The sequence below is a fragment of the Ictidomys tridecemlineatus genome, chromosome 2, assembly GCF_052094955.1.
Source record: "Ictidomys tridecemlineatus isolate mIctTri1 chromosome 2, mIctTri1.hap1, whole genome shotgun sequence".
Classification (NCBI taxonomy): domain Eukaryota; kingdom Metazoa; phylum Chordata; class Mammalia; order Rodentia; family Sciuridae; genus Ictidomys; species Ictidomys tridecemlineatus.
Window position 1 is genome coordinate 111,421,199 of NC_135478.1, and position 20,613 is coordinate 111,441,811.

Consider the following 20,613-nt stretch of genomic DNA (forward strand, 5'->3'; position numbering starts at 1 on the left):
TAATATTTTAAATATAGAACTTGTTTAGAAGCCAGTCTCTGTCATTTGACCCTCTCCTGAGATTTTAACATTTTTAAAATGCAATCTCAAATGCTCAAAAGACAAATGGACTAGACGAACGTAAAGACTGAATGTAAAATTCCTGTCTCATATCAGCATGGTGGTAGAAGGAAAATCCAAATGCAGTGAAAAATTAAGGACATGAGGAGGGAAATGTTTAAAATGAAAGTGTCTTGTTTCAGCTGAAGAGAAAGCACAATCATTGAAACAGTCAATTTCTTTGCTGAGATAGTTGGGGTCCCTCTTGTTCAAGTTTCTACAGATCTCTCATATCAGGATCTTTCAGGGTGATAATCATAGCCACCCAAATCAACTCATAAGCAAAAGTAAAACTGAAATTGATTGGCTTAAGTGACTGTAAAGACTAGCCCAGGAGTGTGAGTCTATATGCTCAGTGCCATCAGACTTTGTATCATTTCCATCTTTCTGATCCCTTGAACCTCCTTGGCTTCATCTCAATGGGTGGAAAAGGTGGCCCTTAACAATACAGAGAGGAGAAGTATCCTCGCCAAGAGCTGTGACAAAAGGCCTGGTCGTAGCTTTCATTAGTCCAACTCAGGTCATATGCTCCATCCATACTGAACCAACACTGCTGTCAGAGGCATGGAAGATGTTGGCTGACCAATTCAGATCTTGTGCACACTCCTGAAGCAGTGGCATGAGGACCCCATAGTCTGGGAGGGAGGGGTACTTTTCCATTTATCACCAGTTATAACTGGAAGAAAAGGGAACAGATCTTGAGTAGCAAAAACCAGACAGTGTCTACTCTGTCATCATCACGGGATATCCATAGCTCTCACCAGCATCGCCAAAGATTCTCCTGATAGTCACTTCATGCCTAAAAATTGTCCCATGTCTTTTCTTGGCTCCCTGGTGGTTTCCTCTGCTGCAGTCTGGGTGGGCAAAATAAGGGGGGGGGGGGGTGACAAGCAACTTGTGAAGGTTGAAACAGCGGGAGCTGCTTTATTGTAGGACAGCAGAGGTATATATACATAACTGAATACACAGCTTGACTCAATTTAGCACGATCCAGTTACAGCAATCAGTCATTAAGGAATCCTCATTATCTTAATAATTATACACAGCTTAACTTAATTGACATAATCTAGACACAGCAGTCAGTCATTAAGGAATCTCTATCATCTTAATGGCTCGCTGGCGTTACTTCTCAAACCACTCCTCCTGGCAAAGTGCCAGGTACCATCTTTACTTGTCTGCAGCCCTCAACATTCCTCAACATTCTTTAAGGCTGAAGTTTGCTCTCGAGCTCATTCACCTGAGACACAGACACAATTCCACCCTTTATTCCCTAAAGCACTCTTAATTTAAGGTGTTGTTGTGCATAATCTCTTTACTGAAATGTTGGGGATAGGATGGTTTTGGAATCAATAGCACAGCATAGGAAGCCACAGAAATCCAAATAGTAGGCATCACTGACTGACTATCTTGTGAGCCTCTTGATACTATAATGCTGGCAGCCCTTTCTCCCACCACTGGTATCATCCTACCATCTCAAGATCCCTACCACATGTCTTTCAGGTACCAAGTAAAAAGCAGAATTATGTCGATTTTATATAGAGCAATTTAGCTCTTTGTCTTCAACCTCCTGTTCCAGACTGTGCTCCATGCTTTGCTTCATAAAAAGGGTTGCTAAAATATTTTCTTAAACCACAGTAACAAACCACATCTTGCCTAAGTTAAAATTGTTCCTCCCAAAGCATATCAAAACCACAATGAAATACCACTTCATATCCATGAGGATAGCTATAATTTAAAAAATATACCAGAAAATAAGTGTTGACAAGGATGTGGAGAAATTAGAACATTCATGTGTTGCTGGAATGAGTGTAAAATGATATGGCCTCTGTGGAAAAACAGTGTGGTGGTTTTTCCAAAGGTTAAACACAGAACTACTGTGTGACTCAACAATTACACTCCTAGGAATAGTTCTTGAAAACAAGAACTCAAACAGATATACACCAATGATCATAGCAGCATTATTGACAGTAACCAAAAGATGGAAACAACATAAGTGACCATCTGAAGATGACTGGATAGCCAAAGCATGTATGAACTCAAAATGGGATATTATTTAGACACAAAAGTAACTTGAATGGAATTTGAAAACCTGGGGCTTAGTGAAATAAGCCAGGAATAGAAGGGTAAAAATTATATAATTCCACTATAAATACAATTCTATGAATAGTCAAATTCATAGAAACAGAATAGAAGTAATTAGAGTTTGCAGGTGAGGAGGAAGGAGAGTTCTTGTTTACTAAGTACAGAATTTTTCTTAGGGATATAAAAGCGTTTTAAGCATATAAAGCAGTGACAGTTACACAGCATTTGTGAATTTAATGCCAGTGAATTGTACACTAACAAATGATAAAAATGATAAATATTGTATTATACATGTATTTTACCATAAACCTAATTAATTAATCAATTGGGGATTCTCAATTTTTCATTTTTTCCTTTGTTGCTGTTTCTATGAAAAAAAACTATGAATATGAGTTTGTCACCTGAAATTTTGTGACCTAGATATGCACAAATAAGTTCCTCACTCTGTAATCATGAAATATTCATTATACAAGCATTTATTGAGCACCTAGTGTATGTCAAAAACACACCATGCTAAAACCTGGCAAAAGAAAGGTACAAAGGTGATTGAGTTTTAGATTGTGCTCTGAATATAGGGTGCCAAATTTATCAAATAAAAAATACAGATTCCAAGTTATATTTCAATTTTAAATAAACAAGAATATGATAGCCCATGCAAAATTTGGGGTGTACCTTTACTAAATATTACTTATTATTTATCTGAAATTCAAATCTGGGTGTCCTGCAACCCTGATAGAAGAAGTTTAGAGTCCAGTCAGGGAGATAAGAAAAGTTCAGAAATCAACAAAATGCAATGCAAGGTATTATGAACCAAGCATCAAAAGATCAGGAGCTGTGAGAACTTTGTGGCAGAGATTATTATATTTAATTCTGAATGGTCTACCATGTTAGGAATGGAGAAATGTATGTGGAGTTATTAAGTGGATAAAACAGTCTATTTTCAATATTTTTATTGTTTTTTCTTTCTCCTTCAGTCCTTTTTGACAAACATGTTTCTTTTTTACTTCTTCTGCATTATTGCTTTACATCCAATCAACAGTGAGGACACTATTCTGTTCTAGATGTTGTTCTGGCATCAAGAACAAAATAGTGAACCGGACATTGTCTCTGCCTTCACAGAGTTCACAGTTCAGCAGGGAAGACAAACAACAACAGAAAAAATGAAAGAACACAATGCAAACAATGATAAAAACTATTCATGAGGAAAGACAAGGACTATGAATAGGAATGATTCCAGGGGGTGCTTTAAGGTATGAGAAATGGGTACTTTGAGGAGTGGACATTCAGGCTGAGCCTCAGTAGTGTGCAGAGGCCTGTACAATTACCAAGGAAGAGCACTGTAAGTAAAGGAGACAGCAAAAACCCTAAAGCAGGAACAGAAAAGTCATAATGCCCACAGTGTGTTTCCACACAACACGTTGTCTTTAAATAATCGCATACCCTTCTTTTGTCTCTCTTGCACTTCCTTTTATTGAATGGGAATAAGTGAATGATGGGCAGTACAGGAAAGCAGAGAAATCCAGGCATCTTAACAAACCACAAACTATTTGAATATAAGATTTATAAGGTCTTTTCCAAACCTACTCTTTAGGATATATCTCCCAGAACAATAACATAGCTAATGTATAGATCACTTACAATGTCTGATGTCAGCTTTTCTTATTCAATCCTGTGACAATTCAGAAGTCAACTCTCTTTATCATTCCCATTTTATAGATGCAGGCGCTGAGACTCAGAGTGGTGATATTGAGGGGCAAAAAAACGAATGGGATTGGAAGCCTTGTCCCTGTGCTCCATTGCCTATTTGTACTTGTAAACACATCAAAAACACAGGGATATTAGCATGAACTGATCGACCCATCAGGAAAAATGTCCAAGAGAAGTTAATGAGTCAGAGTCCTCAGCTTATCTAAAGAGAAACATTCTCCTTCCTCCTTTCAAATGGGGGTTCTTTTCATGCCCTACATTCCAACAATTCCAAGGGCTAGATCTCCAGGAAGGAAATCTACAAACCTAATGAGAACATTCCTCTCTGATGTCTAAACTCTGTATCCCATTGTTATTATTTTTTCTTTATAGCTTCTATCACAATTTTGAATTATATAATTCTATCTTGGTGATTGTTGATTATCTGGCTAATGACTGGAAGTTACATGAGTGCATGGTAGGCACTTAAACCTTTTTCGGTTTTGTTTGTTTTTACACTGCTGGAGATTGAACCCAGTGCTGGGGCATTGCTGCATGTTGGGTAAATGCTCTATCTCTGAGTTATGTTCCCAGCCCCAAATTTTTAAACAAACAAAGACACTCCTCTTTGGGAATCTCATGTGTTTGGGTATAACTATCTCAAGTATACAGAATGCTTGCCATATCTCCTTTGCGTGGCTTGTTCATTGTGAGGTAGATATTAGGTAGATATTACCAATCCTATTACAAATTAAGCCTGAACGATTAAGTGACTCAGTAAAGCTCCAGACTGAGAATGAATTATACAGGAGGTCTGCCACTGACTATATGTAGCATTGGGCCAAACACTCAACTAAGCTGCCTCCTCATTTATTCAGCAAACATCCATTGAATATAATATGCTACTCTGCAATAAAGCAGCCAGCAAGACACAATTGTCACCTCCTATACCTCCTATACTTTATAGAGTACTCAAAAGGTACTCTGAGGAAGGCAGGCACCAAGATTACAAAATGTATTTTAAGGGCACTGGGAATTAAAGAACAAAGGGGTGAGTGTTTATTTTGAAGGAGCAGAAGAGCTGCAGTTTTACAGAAGTATGTTCAGGTGAGAGTTCCTGAGGTGGCATTTGTAAAATGGGAATATAATGTCTTGGGCCTGTGGTGAAGTTTTTGTTTGTTTGTTTTGAGTTTGTTTTGTTTTGTTGTTGTTGTTGTTGTTTTTGGTGTGTGTGGGGGGGTGAAGATTTAGTAAAAAAAAAAAATGAGCATGGATTCATTTAAAAAAGAAGAAGAAAAAAAAAGGAGGAGGAGGAGAGAAAACTTAGATCTCTTTGGAATGAGGCATTGTTTTAGTCAACTGTCAACTTTTGTGTCCCTGTGACCAAAAGACTTGCCAAGAATAATAAGAGGAGGAAAAGTTTTTTTGGCTTAGGGTTTCTGAGGTTTAGTCAATGGTCGGACTCCACAGCTCTGGGCCTGAGGTGAGGCAGAAGGGCATGGTGGAGGAAAACAGCTCAGGTCACTGCCAGGAAGCACAGAAAAAGCTCCCTTACCAGAAACAAAATATAAACCCTAAAGATATACTTCCAATGACCTTCCTCCTCCAGCCACACCCCACCTGCCTCCAGTTACTGCCCAGTTAATGCACTGGATTAATTCACCGATTGGATTAAGGCTCTCATAACCCAATTATTTCACCTCTAAACTTTCTTGCATTCTCTCACACGTGAGCCTTTGGGAGACACCTCCTGTCTAATCCACAAAGATCCTAGAGCACAAAGGATCAAAGGATGGGGCCATGTTGGTCACAGGGAATCAGTAATGGCGGTGGAACACTGCCAGGGACGGCAGGTTGATGAAAGCAGAAAGTTAGCCTGAAAGGAACATTAATCCTGGAGCAACCTTTGCCCAGGCCGGAATTTTGGTGGGGCGGACGGTTACCCCAGCAACGACCCGAGCCCAGTGCGTGGATGCGGCTGATAGTGGCGCGCGCAGGTGCAGCTGGGCGGAGTTTGCGACGGAAGTGGCCCCTTACCCTCAGCGTGCCGGGAGCTTTACGTGAGCGAACAGGGAAGAGTCTGTGTTCTGAATGACTGTGGCAGTACCTGGGCCCGTGGAGCCTTCTGGTGCGGCAGGCGGAGGCACCAAGCCTGGTTGAGCGGAACCTGCGGTTTGTAGTGCTGCTGGCGGAACCTGGGTGAGCAGGAGCGAAGGTGGAGTCAAGCTGCACCAGCGCGGCATCCTGGCGTAGGCCGGTGGACCGGGAGACTGAGTGAGGGGCCTTTCTGGGAGCCCTGGGACCCCCTCTCGGAAGACCTAAATTTTACTGCTCAGCACAAAGGCAGGGTAGTCAGTTTGCCCTCCTTGAATGTTGGTTGTGCCTAAGTGAACTGGAATCAGACAACCTGCATCCCAGCCTTGATCCTCTCCTGTGTAGTGGCATGGGCTTAGGCTAGGCAACAAGCTGCTTCATGTACCTCATCCCCTCTTTTTTTTTTTCCTCAAGAAGCCAGCACTTATAATAATAATGGTGATTGAGAGTTATTGAGCATGTCCTGTATACCATCTATTATTACTAAGCACTTTGTATGTATGAATTTATTTTTGCCTCACGTTTCAGCCCTGTTACAGAGAAATAAAATGAAGCTCACAGACGTGATTTTTTTTTTCTTTTTTTAAACCCAGGGTTACACTAAAAGTAGTGGGGCCAGTACTAGAACCTGGGTTTTGTGGGCTGTGAAACCTTTGAAAGAATCTGAAGTCACATCCGTACATGGAAGTGTGCATGACTATGGAAGGAGCCCTGAAGTTTAAAGCTTGGCAGACTTCACTGTGAATATGCCTCTTGTCCTGCCGAAGTCCACCCTTTCCTCTGTTACAGGCCTTTGTATGTACAAAGAGGCCACAAGTATCATTTTTTTTTATTGTTTTGACTCTACATCAACTGGATATCCTTCTATCCTTTGTGTATTGACCAATTACTGTGTATCTAGCACTCTGCTAAATAGTTTCCACAAGTTATCCTCTTTAACCATTTAGAAAAGGGTTTCTCAGTCTGTATATTACTGAGATATATGATCAAATGATTCTTAGGCAGAGGGAGGCTACCCTGAGTACTGTAGGAGGTTTAACAGCACTCTTAGTTGAGTGAATCAAAATGTTTTCAACTATTGTCAGTGTCCTCTGATTGAAAATTGCCATTGTTGAGACCAGTGCTGTGGAATTGTGCTACTTGGAAGGTGGTCTCAAAACTTTACAGTGAGATGATGTTGCAACACCAAGCAAGTGGAGACCAGCTCTAGGTATTGCTGACCTGATGCTTTGTAGGTGAAGGGAGCTACTTCATAGTCGTGCATAGTAGAGCTAGGTAGTGGTCAGAGACAGAAATGATAAAAACTAGTCCTTTACTAGTTTAAGAAACATGGTTCTAGATAATCTCATGCCATGGGTATTTTTATCTCTTTTTACAAGGCAAGGAAAAAGAAATAGAGAGGTTGGTGACTTGTGTAAGGTTACACAGCTTATAAATGTACATGGAAGCCCAGGTTGGCTGACCCCAAACCCTGAACTCTTGACCACTGTGCCATGCTCCCTGTCTAGACCATAGTAACAGTGCCTATTTTTATTGTGCTTATGATATACCCAGCATTTTGTTGAGCATTTTTTGAAAGTAACCATGTTTAGGCCTCAATTAATTCTTTTTAAGTGAGTTTCATTTGTCCTGTTTTCTAAATGTAGAAAATGAACCTACCAGTTGGAGAACTGATAATACATGCGAAGAGCAGGGAGAGGTAGAAAGATAAAGAGCAGGAGATGTTATTAAGCATCAAATGGATAGCTAGCTATCCCAATGGATATTTTATACCTAGCAACATGATTTTTAAGCTGCTTTTTATTTAAGTAAATTTCTATCCCCTAATTCCAGCCCTCAGAATTTCTGTTTTGGCAGTTTTAATTTTTACAGTGCCCTTCTGAAATGCAAGAAAATGGATGAAATAGAATAAGACAATTTTCAATCTAATTACTTTCAAAATTTAGAAACTTGGAATTCAAGACTTGAAAATTAGGGCAGGTAAATTAGTTAACAAAGGCTATTTTGAGGTATTTTGCATCTGTAAGCCCATTTAGAAGCAGCATCATAGATAGCCAGGGAAGCAAATCTTGCCACAAATTTTTAGGAACAGAATATGTTGTGTTACATATGGGCCAATAGAGAAGTTAGAATTAGAACTTTCCTACTTGGAAATGATCTTTGGTCTGGACATTTGATAAATGCTAAATGATTTAGAAAAAAAAATCATCTACTAGTGGTGATTTTTTTTTTTCCTAACATCATAATGCAAATAATTGGCTACTGAGTCTGCTTCTCAATGTTTCTTCTTTTGGTCTGGCTGTACTTGTTAAAAGACCTGAAGTTCTAAGGTTCAGTGTAAATATGGTATGTGTGAAAGAAAGAAAACATGGTAACCCTATAAGTGCCTATAAGAACCACATTGGAAAGAACTAACCACTAATGCTTGAAATAGGAATAAGAGGAAGGCTTAGCAAATAGACATTCCCTGCTTTAAAGCCATTTAGTCACAGTGGATTAAGAATCACATATATGTTTTTTGTTATTCAGAGTTGACTTAGAATGCCCTGGTTGCAAAGCAGCATCCACTGTGGGGAACTTAGTCCCATCACTTCTCCTCTGTATCCAGCTCTGCATACTGTCCCCAGTGAAATCAAGGGCACATCAGGTAAGCTTGTTATAACCATGTGCACCCTTAGCATCGAAGGCTCAGGGATTGGCTGGAAATGTGACTAGTTTGCCCATCAGAAAAAGAACTCCATCCTGCTCAAACATTGATCTCATTTTTACAGACTTCAGTCTTTCCAGCCCATGGCCTAAAACTTATGGTAGCTTTTTAGATTGGGAATCTAAGAGAATTCAGCAGGAACCCCTTGTCAGCCTTGGATATAGAGGGCTCAACCAAGAAGTGCATTTCACCTTGTGGTACTGTACATATTTACACAAATTTAATCTCAGGTTTGGAAATGCTGTCAGTTTTCCCTGCTGGTGAACTGGGCTTTTTACTTGTATTGAAATACTTTTGTACTTAATAAAGTGATTATTAGTATTTCAGTTTTGTTTTGAAATTGAAATGCTTATCTTGGGTCTCACTGAAGTTCATCACTTAACCTTTTTTTTTTTTTCCTTTTTTCTTTTTTTGGTACCAGGGATTGAACTCAGGGGCACTCGACCACTGAGCCACATCCTTTTTTTGTATTTAGAGACAGGGTCTCACTGAGTTGCTTAGTGCCTCACCGTTGCTGAGGCTGGCTTTGAACTCACAATCCTCCTGTCTCAGCCTCCCAAGCCGCTGGGATTACAGGCATGTGCCACCATGCTTGGCTCTTTTTCTTTTTTAAAAACCTTCATTTATGTGAAATAAGCAATGAGGAATACTGCAACTATTTGATCTAAGTATTTTGTTTGTAGTCTCATAACATTGAGCCATTAAAATGTTCATTGTTCTGTGCTTTTGAGGAAACTCTCAGTTAAAACTAAAGTCAACCCCTATGTTCTATTTTATGCTTGGCAATTATTTCCCACCTGTTTACAATGTAGGTGTATGTGTATTTAAATCTGATCTAAATTTTTAAAGAAACACTGTGAAGGAGAATTCTAAATTCATATGTGAAATAACACTATTACCATTAAGCAAGGTATTGAATGAATCAGAAAACAGAACCATATGTATTAGGTTCAAGACTTCTTTAACAGTTGGGAAGGATGGCACATGCCTGTAATCCCAGCACTCTGGAGGCTGAGGCAGGAGAAGATGAGTTCAAAGCCAGTCTCAGTAATTTAGAGAGACCCTAAAGCCACTTAGTGAGACCCTGACTCTAAATAAAATATAAAAAAGGACTGGGGATGTGGCTTAGTGGCTAAGCACTCCTGAGTTCAATCCCTGGTACCAAAAAAGAAAAAAATCTTGTTAACAATTCCCATCTTTTAAATTTTGACTTCTACTTTGACTCTGCAGATATTTAAAAGGAATTTTTAGTGTTCAAAGGTATGCATTTATCCTAGGAATCATTTATAATTGAATTCAAACTCTAACAACTCTGTTATCAGAAAATATGATCTGAATAATATTACTAATTTCTTTTTCTTTTTTTTTTTTTTTTTTGGTGTTGCTGGGGATTGAACCCAGGCCTTGTGCATGTAAGGCAAGCACTCTACCTACTTAGCTATATCCCTAACCCTGAGGATTACCAATTTCTTAAAAAATAATTTGACTTAGTTTTGTGGTCTCTAATGTCAGTTTTGGAAAACCAATTTTAATATTCCATATTAAAATGTATATGAATATGTATTCTATATGTATCTAATGGATCAAACTTATTTATATTCTTTTCTTTTATATTGTGGGTTTTGTATGGACTTCATCAGCTTAATCTATTAATCACTAACTGTAGTTTCAAAGTATCACAAAATGGGAGACCATTTGACAGAGAAGTCTAGGGCCTGGATCTTTTAGGAGCTTCCCAAGGGGGAACATTCCTGCTCTGGAGTCTGACTATTAGCCCAGCAGCTTAGAAAATTAAATGGGCCTATAAATCGGTCTGTGATGGTGGCACAAGAAAACGAAGGAGGGGATTCACATTACTCAGGTTCTCATACTTGAGGATAAAACCAGAAAACCAAAAGCCTGAGTAAGTTTAGATGCTGGAAAATGGGTACTATTCTCAAAGCTTAGCAGCCCCCATGAGGATAGGGGCAGGGGCTACTTCACCAAAGAATTCCCAGTATTCTGCAAATACCTACTGAGTAAACTATGGAAAGAAAGAAGAAAGCAGTGGCCAGACAAAAGGATAGCCAGGAGCCCAGGACACATGAGAGTATGGAAAGCAGACTCAATCCATGTAGTAGAGCAGAAAGCCATAGAAAGAAGAGGACAGAAGGAGCTGATGATGAGAGAGGAGAATGTTAAGCCTTGGATTGTCACACTCGGGTGACGTCTGAAGGGACCCCCACATAAGATGCCAAAAGGCCTCTATTCTTAACCCAGGTCTATTCTGTGCTTAGCTGTACTTTTTGCTAGAGATGCATCATCCCCTTAAATGGGGGATGGAATGCAATATTTGAGTGAAAGAATTTGTATACTGCATCAACAACCATTTCCACCACATACTTAGCAACTACCACACCAATGCATCATCTTCCTTGGGAAAGAAATTGGGATTAAAATCCCATCACCACCTTCATCTAAGACTACTTACCCATACATAATATTTCAGGAAAAATATGGTAGTATAAATTACCCTGAAATTACTGCTTCAGTACTAAAAAATTATAAAGCATACCCTGAAAACTACATAATTATTAGCTACATGGTTGAACATAACAGGAAAATGAAAGTTTGTCTTGAGACATCTTATGAATAATGCTAACTAGAGTTATGTATGCTTTGATGATGTCTCACATAATGAGCTTTTGTAAAAGTCTGGATGCATTAAATACAAAACGATCTATGTAAATCCCACGAATATGCCAAACTTGATATTTAGGATAAGTTCTGAAGTTCAAACCAGAGGGTAACATTTCTGAAGCCTTGCCAGTTATCCTGACAAAAGCACATGACTCCCGCTGGACTCTGAGAGGCTCTGGTGCATGACAGATTGCATTACCTCATAATCTCCATCTTGGAAATGCACATTTCTGCCATTATCTTGAATGCAATAAGATTCAGTAATTTCAAACAGATTCAGCCTCAAAGTTTGTGACTTAGAGACTGAAGCCCAAAAGGCAATCGTCTAGTGTCTGGATTAATCATAATAAATTTCTAGTTCAACTCAAAAAAAAAAAAAAAAAAGCCACGTGTGGTGACATATACCTGTAATCCCAGTTATCTTAGTAGCTCTGGAGGCTGATGCAGGAGGATCATGAGTTCAAAGCCAGCATCAGCAAAAGCAAGGCACTAAGCAACTCAGTGAGTTCCTCTCTCGAAATAAAATACAAAAGAGGGCTGGGAATGTGGCTCAGTGGCTGAGTGCCCCTGAGTTCAATTTCTGGTGCCCCCTACACCCCCAAAAAGCAGCTCTTTTGTTTGTTTTGTGTTTGAGTCTGTGTATCACTATGTTGCCCACACTGATCAGAAGCTCCTGGACTGCAGGAATACAACATAAACATAAGCCTCTGGAGTAGCTGAGACTATAGGTGCAAACCACTATGCCAGCTTAAAATTATTCTTAAATTAAAAAAAAAGAAAGGATCAAAATGGTAATAATCAAGATTTGCTATTATGTAAGAGATTTTGAGGAACGATAACAATTAAAAGTACTTTTTTCTTTGTACCTTGATATTTTAGGGGAAAAGATTAATGCATAGTCATTAAAAAAAATACAGAAGACTACAAAATGAAAACCAAAACTTCCTCTCCTTACTTATACATAATATTTTAGGAAAAATATGGTAGTATCTGAAGTTTCACTTAAGTCAAAGTTTGACATTAAAACAATGAACGTGTCACATTTTGATGCCTTTTTACATCTCTCAGCACCATCGATAATAGAACGGATGGTTGAAGACTCCTCCTTTTGATATACAAAATGAACCTAGAACCATGGCATTTCTTTATATCAGATCAAACCAGAGAAAAATTCAAACTCCTCCATATGTTTGTTGTATGTATACCTAATTTGTTGTACCTAATGTGCTCCAATTCTGGGAAGCACATTCTGTTACCCACAAAACTGAGTAGAACTTACAAGTGCTCCTCAGTTTTATTTAATGGTACCTATTTTGACAGAAAAGTCAGATGGAAATTACAGCTTGACAAATCTCTCACTCTCTTTAGTTCAAGTCAGGAGGTCAATGATGGGAATGAACTGCTCCACCAGGGAGGTGGGAAACTTCACACATCTGAAGTATAACTTTAACCTATAGGATTCATTGAAGAAAAGACTTGAAGCCAACTCCACCACTTGGGAAGAACAGATTACTACCGTACAGCAGGTTAACACCAGCTTCATTATTCTACACTTTTCCCTGTTGCCTCTTAATTCAGAACTACTAAGGACTAGAACCATAAGGAATTCATATCTTCCTGAAATCTGGTAATGGGGAAAATGGCCTGCAACAGCCTTAATTGGTGCCAAGTATGAAGAAATTGATAGCTCGTGGAAATAATTTCATTCACTTAGTCAAGATTTGTTTGGGGTTAAAAAAAATTTTTTTTTTTTTTTTGAGTGTGTGTGTATGTGTATGTTAGTGGGGCTCAAGCCCCAGGGCACTTTACCACTGAGCTACATTCCTAGCCCTTTTTATTTTTTTATTTTGATACAGTCTCACTACGTTGCCCCACATGGCCTCAAACTTATGATCCTCGTGCTTCAGCCTCCCAATAACTGGGATCACAGATGCCCAACAGGAAGAATTCTGTACTCTTGGAAAAGGACTAATCAGAGAGGAATCTACTGTCAACTTTCATCAGATAAGGTAATTTAAAAATTATTTTTAAAGGGAAGGAGCAGAGGAATGGCCAAAGCTAGCAACATAAATCACACAACTTCTGAGACAATTCCTGAATTGAAAATAGCATCAGAATTGCTCTTACTTTTATATACTAATTGTCAGCTCCTTTGGCCTTTCAGTCCCTTTCTTTCAGGTCAAAGTCTTCATTAAAATGCTTTTCAGGCTTACTGGCCTTGAGGTTGTTTGCAATGGCATACTCTGATGAGGTCCTGCTGAGGCAGAACTCAGGAGTCAGAAGTGCCAAATGATAGAGGTGCCAAATGATATGGCACTGGATCTCTGAGGTGGATGTAGGATATATTAATCAACTATGCACTGGGAGATTCTAGTCACTGACTTTTTTTTTTTTTTCCTAACACCATGAATTGGCTTTATTTTGTATGATCCACATTTCAGCATTTAGTGGTCCTGAATAGGAAGTATGAAGATACAGTGATGTGCCATGAGGCTAGCCCCACCAATTTGGGATCTGCTTTATATGTACTGTGGGTTCCTCCTCAGTCCTTGCTGAGCACCAAAAGCAAGGTTTGTGCCAGGTCCAGGTTTCTCTGGTTCCAGTTGTTAGATTCCACACTAGACCCACATGGGTGGCAGGGCGACCCAACAAGAGCCCTGTTCATACCTTCTTTACTGTCTAAAAGCAAAGTCATTACAGGAAAAGGAAATAATCCAAAAGAACCCTGTGTGTTTACAAGTGTCTTTATGTGGCCTTTCTTCAGGTCTAAGCAGTAGGGGCTATGAGTCCTAAAAGGTCTGTGTAACTCTGGTAACTGCCCTGTTCACCTTATAAAAATGTGAACCAAAGATGCATCAATTGAGGGGGACAGGGCCCAGGATCCAATACTTATTTCTCAGTGAATTAACATGTTTTCAAAACTAAAGGAGGGAGCTCAGAGACTTTCCATCCTTACCTGATGGCGTCTGGCCAAAGCAAGGAAGGGTAGTTGAAAGTGTTGGGTGGTCAGATAGAGCCCTAATATCCAGATACAAAGAACTCAAAAAATTAAACAATAAGATAACAAATAATCCAATCAACAAATGGGCCAAGGACCTGAACAGACACTTCTCAGAGGAGGACATACAATCAATCCACAAGCACATGAGAAAATGCTCACCATCTCTAGCAATCAGAGAAATGCAAATCAAAACCACCCTAAGATACCATTTCACTCCTGTAAGATTGGCAGCCATTATGAAGTCAAACAATAATAAGTGTTGGCGAGGATGTGGGGAAAAGGGCACACTTGTACACTGCTGGTGGGACTGCAAAATGGTGAGGCCAATTTGGAAAGCAGTATGGAGATTCCTGGGAAAGCTGGGAATGGATCCACCATTTGACCCAGCTATTGCCCTTCTTGGACTATTCCCTGAGGACCTTAAAAGAGTGCACTATACGGATACGGCCACATCAATGATTATAGCAGCACAATTCACAATAGCTAGACTGTGGAACCAACCTAGATGCCCTTCAATAGATGAGTGATAAAAAAATTGTGGCAGCTATACACAATGTGGAGTATTATGCAGCACTAAGAAATGACAAATCATAGAATTTGCAGGGAAATGGATGGCATTAGAACAGATTATGCTAAGTGAAGCTAGCCAAGCCCTAAAAAATAAATGTCAAATGTCTTCTTTGATATAAAGAGAGCCACTAAGAATAGAACAGGAAGGAAGAGCATGAGGAAAAGACTAACAGTAAACTAAGACGAATGGGGGGAGAGAAAGGAAGAGAGAAGGGAAAACATATGGAAATGGTAGGAGACCTTCAGTGATACACAAAATTATAAGAGGTTATGAGGGGCAAGGGGGAGGGGGAAAAAAAGGGGAGAGAATTGAACAACAGCAGAGGAGGTAGAGAGGGAAGATGGGAGGGGAGGAGAGGGGAGGGGGGATAGTAGGGGATAGGAAAGGTAGCAGAATACAACAGTCACTAATATGCCATTATGTAAAAATGTGAGTATGTAACAGAAGTGAGTCTGCATTATGTATTTGGGGAGTTCAAAACCCAATTGAGTCAAATGTATGAAAGATGATATATCATGAGCTCTGTAATGTTTTGAACAATCAAAAAAAAATGGAAAAAGAAAAAAAAATAAATTGCAAATATTTTAAAATAAAAAAAAAAAAGAAAGTGTTGGGTGGTGTCAGTGCGACAAAGGAGTTGAGGAGGAGGGAAAAATCAGCACCCTCAATAAAGGTGGGGGAGGGGAGAGATAGGGAAAGCCATGAATTACTCATTGGAGGCCAATTTCTGAGGAGGCAGAGGGTTACAATGTGCTTTGGCCAAGGATGAGAGTGAAGGAGAGGCAGGCCCAAAATGGCAGGATGATAGCTTGGATGGAACATCATTTAAGACTTAAAAAAGAAACCAGGGTGCAGGCAAAGCACTCCCCACTGTCAGCAGTAGTCCCCAGGTTTGTGATATGAAAACTTTACTGTAGCAAGCCTCCCAGGAGAGGGCTGTCCCCAGAAGGGTGGAGCCTCCAGACCAAGTAATCAGCAGCAAGGTGATTATGACTTCACAGTTGAGTTAAATGTGCCCCAACTGTCATGATGGGAATCAATTTAAATAGATTTTCTTGATCCCAGAAGTTCAACTATATGAATAGTGGTTACACTTGACAAAACAATTTGTTATAACACAACTTATATATTTCAAATGGACAAAAAATTAGTATCATTTACAGTATCTTAAGATAAATTGCCTTTGAATGGGAGCTTCCTTTCCAGTATTTTGAAGTCTATAAGATGTATCTAAAAAAGTTACTGCATTGGAAAATGACTGCTTAAATCAAATGGGGTGGGACTTGTGATTTATGATTAATTTTTCTTTTTGATTAATTGCTGTAACCACTGTCCTAGTGGCTGAGAGAGTTTCATATTTTCTTTAGACATCATTAAGCACTGCAACTCTTGCAAAACAAATTTGATGCCATTTGAATTCTGCCATTTTGCTAGCACTGATGTGGCTCTTGGGTCCACCACTTCATTAGAACTATTAACTCCATTCATATTAATTTTTGTTACAAATCTTACAAAGGAGAGTGCTTCTGGGTATTTAGGTCCACATTTTATTTTAAGTCTGCATATTTAATTTTCTTAATTGTTCTTGGAGGCCCAATTATCATCCCTCTCCATCTTGTATCATGTCTTCATCATCTAGACCCCAGTTAACTATGCCATCTCCTACTCCTTTTTGGCCTTCTTTGAGTTCTTCCAGCAGTTGGAAATTGCAAGGGACTTTTACTCCTGAGCTTGGGGTGGCTGCTCTCTTGTGTCCTAGTCACTGACTTTTTAAAATTAAATTACTACATGGCATAAGCAAGTCTTAAAAGATATTACCCAAGTATATAGCAAATCTAATGAGTTTTTGTGGAGGCAGGCCCAAAATGGCTATAGTTAGGCTCTTCTCTGGGGCTTCTGGAAGGATGTGTTATGTTTTTAGTGTATAATCAATGCCATGAATTCGTGCTGTTTTGGTCAGTGTGTAGTCAAGGTTAGAAACACTCTGTTCAGCACATGTACTCAAGGTCATAAACAGTTGCTTTCGAGCATATGCCCACTTATGTAACCTGTGCTTTCTTTGTTTGGCCTGGATATAAAAAAAGACCTATGGAAATGGATTGGGGAAGGCGGGGTGTTGGGAATAGCTGACTAGAGGTTTTTGCCACCTCCTAATAAAGGATGACCAATATTCCCACCATGCTTTCTAGCTTTCAACCATCAAATCCCTGAGCCTCATCCTCAGTGTGACAATTTCCCTATATAAAAATGTTTCTCTGTTCTCCTTTGCAGTTTTATCTCCAGATAACAGAAAAGGAAGAGAAAAAAGTATTTGAAAGTATGTGAGATGTGAAAGACTATCATTGTCTAACTTTGATACTGGAAAAGAAATTTCGTTTTTTTGAACTTCAGTGACATCCTTTGTACCAACTGCATGTAGTTATTATGGATACCAAGTAAGAAAATGTTTTTTAAGGTGCTCTGTTACAGTACATGAAGTCATTAGTCCTTTTTAAGTACTGTGTTCATAGAGAGGGCTCTAGTTCATAGTGGATGCGAAAGAGAAAATACCTGTTTTCTATATCTTACCCCTGCAGGAAAAAAAATCTTTATTTTCATAGACTCACTCATTTAATTATCCAAAAGAATACTTCAAATTCCAAATTAGGAGTTCTCTATAAACTTTTTCAAATAGAGTGGCCTAACCAGGATCCAGTAAGTGCCATCACAAGCCCACATAAGTTGATTCTTTTCATTTAAATGTGCTGAAAGCATGTGCCTTCAATTTATACCTAGAGCACCAAACTGGTGTTCCACAGTTTTCAGCAGAGATTCCAGTTTGTTACAGAGGTGGTTGTAGGCATTTAATGTCGAATAATATATCTTGTAGCTATAAAAAAAGTTTCTCCTCATATTTTAAAGTTTCTCATCCACTTTATTTAGGAAATCCATTTATAGTCAGACTGATAAAATCAGCGATAAAAGTTAATTTATCCTTTACAGTATACTTTTTATTATGATCTCTAAACTAGAGGAACAACCATAAGAATTCAGGCAGAATAGTGGGAAAAGTCTAGATTAGAAGTGAGCCAGAGCTAGATTCTAATTCCACCTTGAGCACTTTGGTCAGTGTGTAGTCAAGGTCAGAAACACTCTGTTCAGCACATGTACTCAAGGTCTTAAAGAGTTGCTTTTGAGCATATGTACTACTATGTCAAACTGGAATGATGTTAACAGTCCTAGTGATGATGGTGGTTAACAATAAGTGCATGCTTACCACATACTGCAGGAACCATACTAAAGGTTTGCATTTGGAAACTCATCTTTTCAATAATTCTAAAAAAGGTCCAGTATCACCTGTATTTCACTACTGAGGAAACTGAGGCACAGAGGGTAGGTGATTTTATAATGCTGCTAAGCTGACAGAACCACAATGGGGCGACTATATTTTGGCAGTGTTTTGACTCAGCCCAAGTTCCATCCTGATCTTTCATCTCAATAGAAATCATTCATTCCAATGATAATATTCTCCAGTATACTTATATACATTTTCTGGTCAAATCCAATTATTGTTCATCATAACACATAAATAAACCCTCATGGATGACTTTTAATTACAACAGAGGCCAACTATGGGAAACACTCCAAGAATGAGTCAGTCTATGGAAATATTTATTTAAAAAAGGATTAATATTAACGTATCCTTTTATTTAAAGTAATTAGATTTTTTGATTTGCTTCCTAAAAGCCAGTTTGAGAATAGTTTAAAACAGAAAAGTTGGAGCCATTCCATGTACTACTTGTTTTCTAGCTTTTCTCTATGCTAGCCTTTTCTCAGCTACATCACAGAGCACTCCTTAGAACCCTTTCCTGGGTGATGACTATAATATTTCTCACTAAGTAAATCATGGGTTTATGTGACCTTGATTAACAGCAGATGATAATGATTTGAATAGTTTCCTTGCTTTTTTCTCTTTAAATCTGTTAAGTTCTTTTTATGGCACTAAACATTTTGTCCAGAGAATGTGGGCTGGAGATGTGGCTCAGTGGTAGAGCACTTGCCTAACATATGCAATGCCCTTGCATCTGAGCCCCAGAACTGGGGTGGGGGGGGTGGGGAGTGGGCAGTGAAGAGAAAGTTTTGATATATACTTAAAGCTTCTCTACATGTACAGCACTTGCAGTAATTTTCAGTCTATGGTGAAAAAATAAAAACATCTTGAAGGCCTTATTTCTATCACTATTCCCAAGTCCTATTCCCAACTCCCACAGACCTAATAGACCTACCTCCCTTTTTTGGCTCCCTTCATTTGTAGAAAAGTTCCCATGCCTCTTGTCTACGTGAGACACTGTCTCAGTGCTCTTTGCTGATTCCAGCTCAAGATGGCTTCTCTTAATTCTTCTGCCAAAGTCTTACTTGAAATCCCAATATCTAAAAACAAGAAAGTATTAGTATCCTCTCTGCTCTCACAGATTAGGCCCTGATATAGCACCAAGGAACTCTGGAGTTCTGGGCACAACTGTCTGCCAACCAATGCCTTAGTTCGATGTTGGTCATTTTTGTGAAAACCAAATTCTGTTGCCTTTTTCTCTGACTCCTCATGCTGGCTTGACAAAGACTAAAGCACTTGACATCTGTGGCCTCCTGTCCTACAATTTGCCCTCCTCTTTTTTTTTTTTTTTTTCTTTTTTTAACATGGCAGATACCCACATCTCATTTTCATCTGAGTCTTTCTATCTACATGGCCTTTCTACCTGCCTTTCCCTTGCAAATGTCTGTTTTTCCTCTGAAACCCACCTCCAACATACCTCTTCTGTGAGTCCTTTGAGTCCTTCCTGTACTGCCCCTAATAACAAGTAGTTGCTTTTTTTTTCAGCTTCCAGAGCATTCTACCCTTTGTCTGTCTTATGCTGAGACTGACGAGGACCATACCATTTGACTTACCTTCTAAAGCTCAACAGAATCTTCTGTTTTGGCTTCTATTTAGTGGCAAATGTTAACTGGAGACCAGCTTGAAAACTCATCATAAATGTCGATTTTAGCCTCATAATGTATCCATTATCTTTATTATAGGCTGTGTTGCCATCACTGTGGTAGTTGCTGCTGGTCAGCTGTAATTACTTATTAATGAGGAACTAGGAATGAGCATGGATTAGTTGGTTGGCTAGCTCTGTAAGGATGATGTGCTCACATCGTTGGGGTTTATATACCTTATTTGTTTACAGTTTGGGGCTCAAACACAGGGCTTTTTGCAGGCTAGGCAAGCAGTCTGCCACTTAGCTACACCACCAGTTTCTGTAACTTAGCCATTCAGATTCATTTCTCAATTAAAATATAGCTACTGTTCAATTATACATTATATTTTATGGTTTTTAGTTTAGTTTAGGAAATAAGGTAAAAGTAACTACTGAATACATAAAATTATATTAGAATTTTACAGTTTTCTAAAATTTTGAAGTTTTCTGAATTATTTATTTTTCATTCTAAATTGGTTCCTCTGGTGCTAGTTAATTATGCAGGATTGAACCATGTGTGGCAGCCTTCTGAATCTAACAACTAGGGGACCCCTAGGCCTGCTTTTTACATTTCATTGTGAGCACTGCTTGCCCAAGTCCTTTGGTTATGGGAACAAAGGGATAAAGATGGCAGCTGTCCCCAGAAGCCGTTGTTCTCCTGTCAGCAAAGCCTCTTCAGAATTGGGCAACATGTTCTCAC

The 20,613-nt window shown here is 39.0% G+C and overlaps 1 long non-coding RNA gene and 1 pseudogene across 26 annotated transcripts in view; one reads left to right on the forward strand and one right to left on the reverse strand.

Moving 5' to 3' along the window:
- The first annotated feature begins 5,843 nt into the window (after positions 1-5,843).
- Positions 5,844-20,613, forward strand: part of LOC110596936 (uncharacterized) — a 98,951-nt gene continuing 84,181 nt past the window's right edge. For 7 of the 26 annotated variants that reach the window (XR_013434952.1, XR_013434967.1, XR_013434958.1 and 4 more), the window contains exons 1-4: positions 5,859-6,066; positions 8,491-8,608; positions 13,204-13,356; positions 17,191-17,354. This is a non-coding gene — a long non-coding RNA (uncharacterized LOC110596936). Of the gene's footprint in view, positions 6,142-8,490; positions 8,609-12,715; positions 12,874-13,203; positions 13,357-17,190; positions 17,355-20,613 lie in introns of all 26 variants that reach the window. The other 19 variants (XR_013434956.1, XR_013434964.1, XR_013434965.1 and 16 more) reach the window with 12 other exon arrangements.
- On the reverse strand, positions 16,216-16,930 carry LOC120891575 (ubiquitin-conjugating enzyme E2 variant 1 pseudogene; annotated as a pseudogene).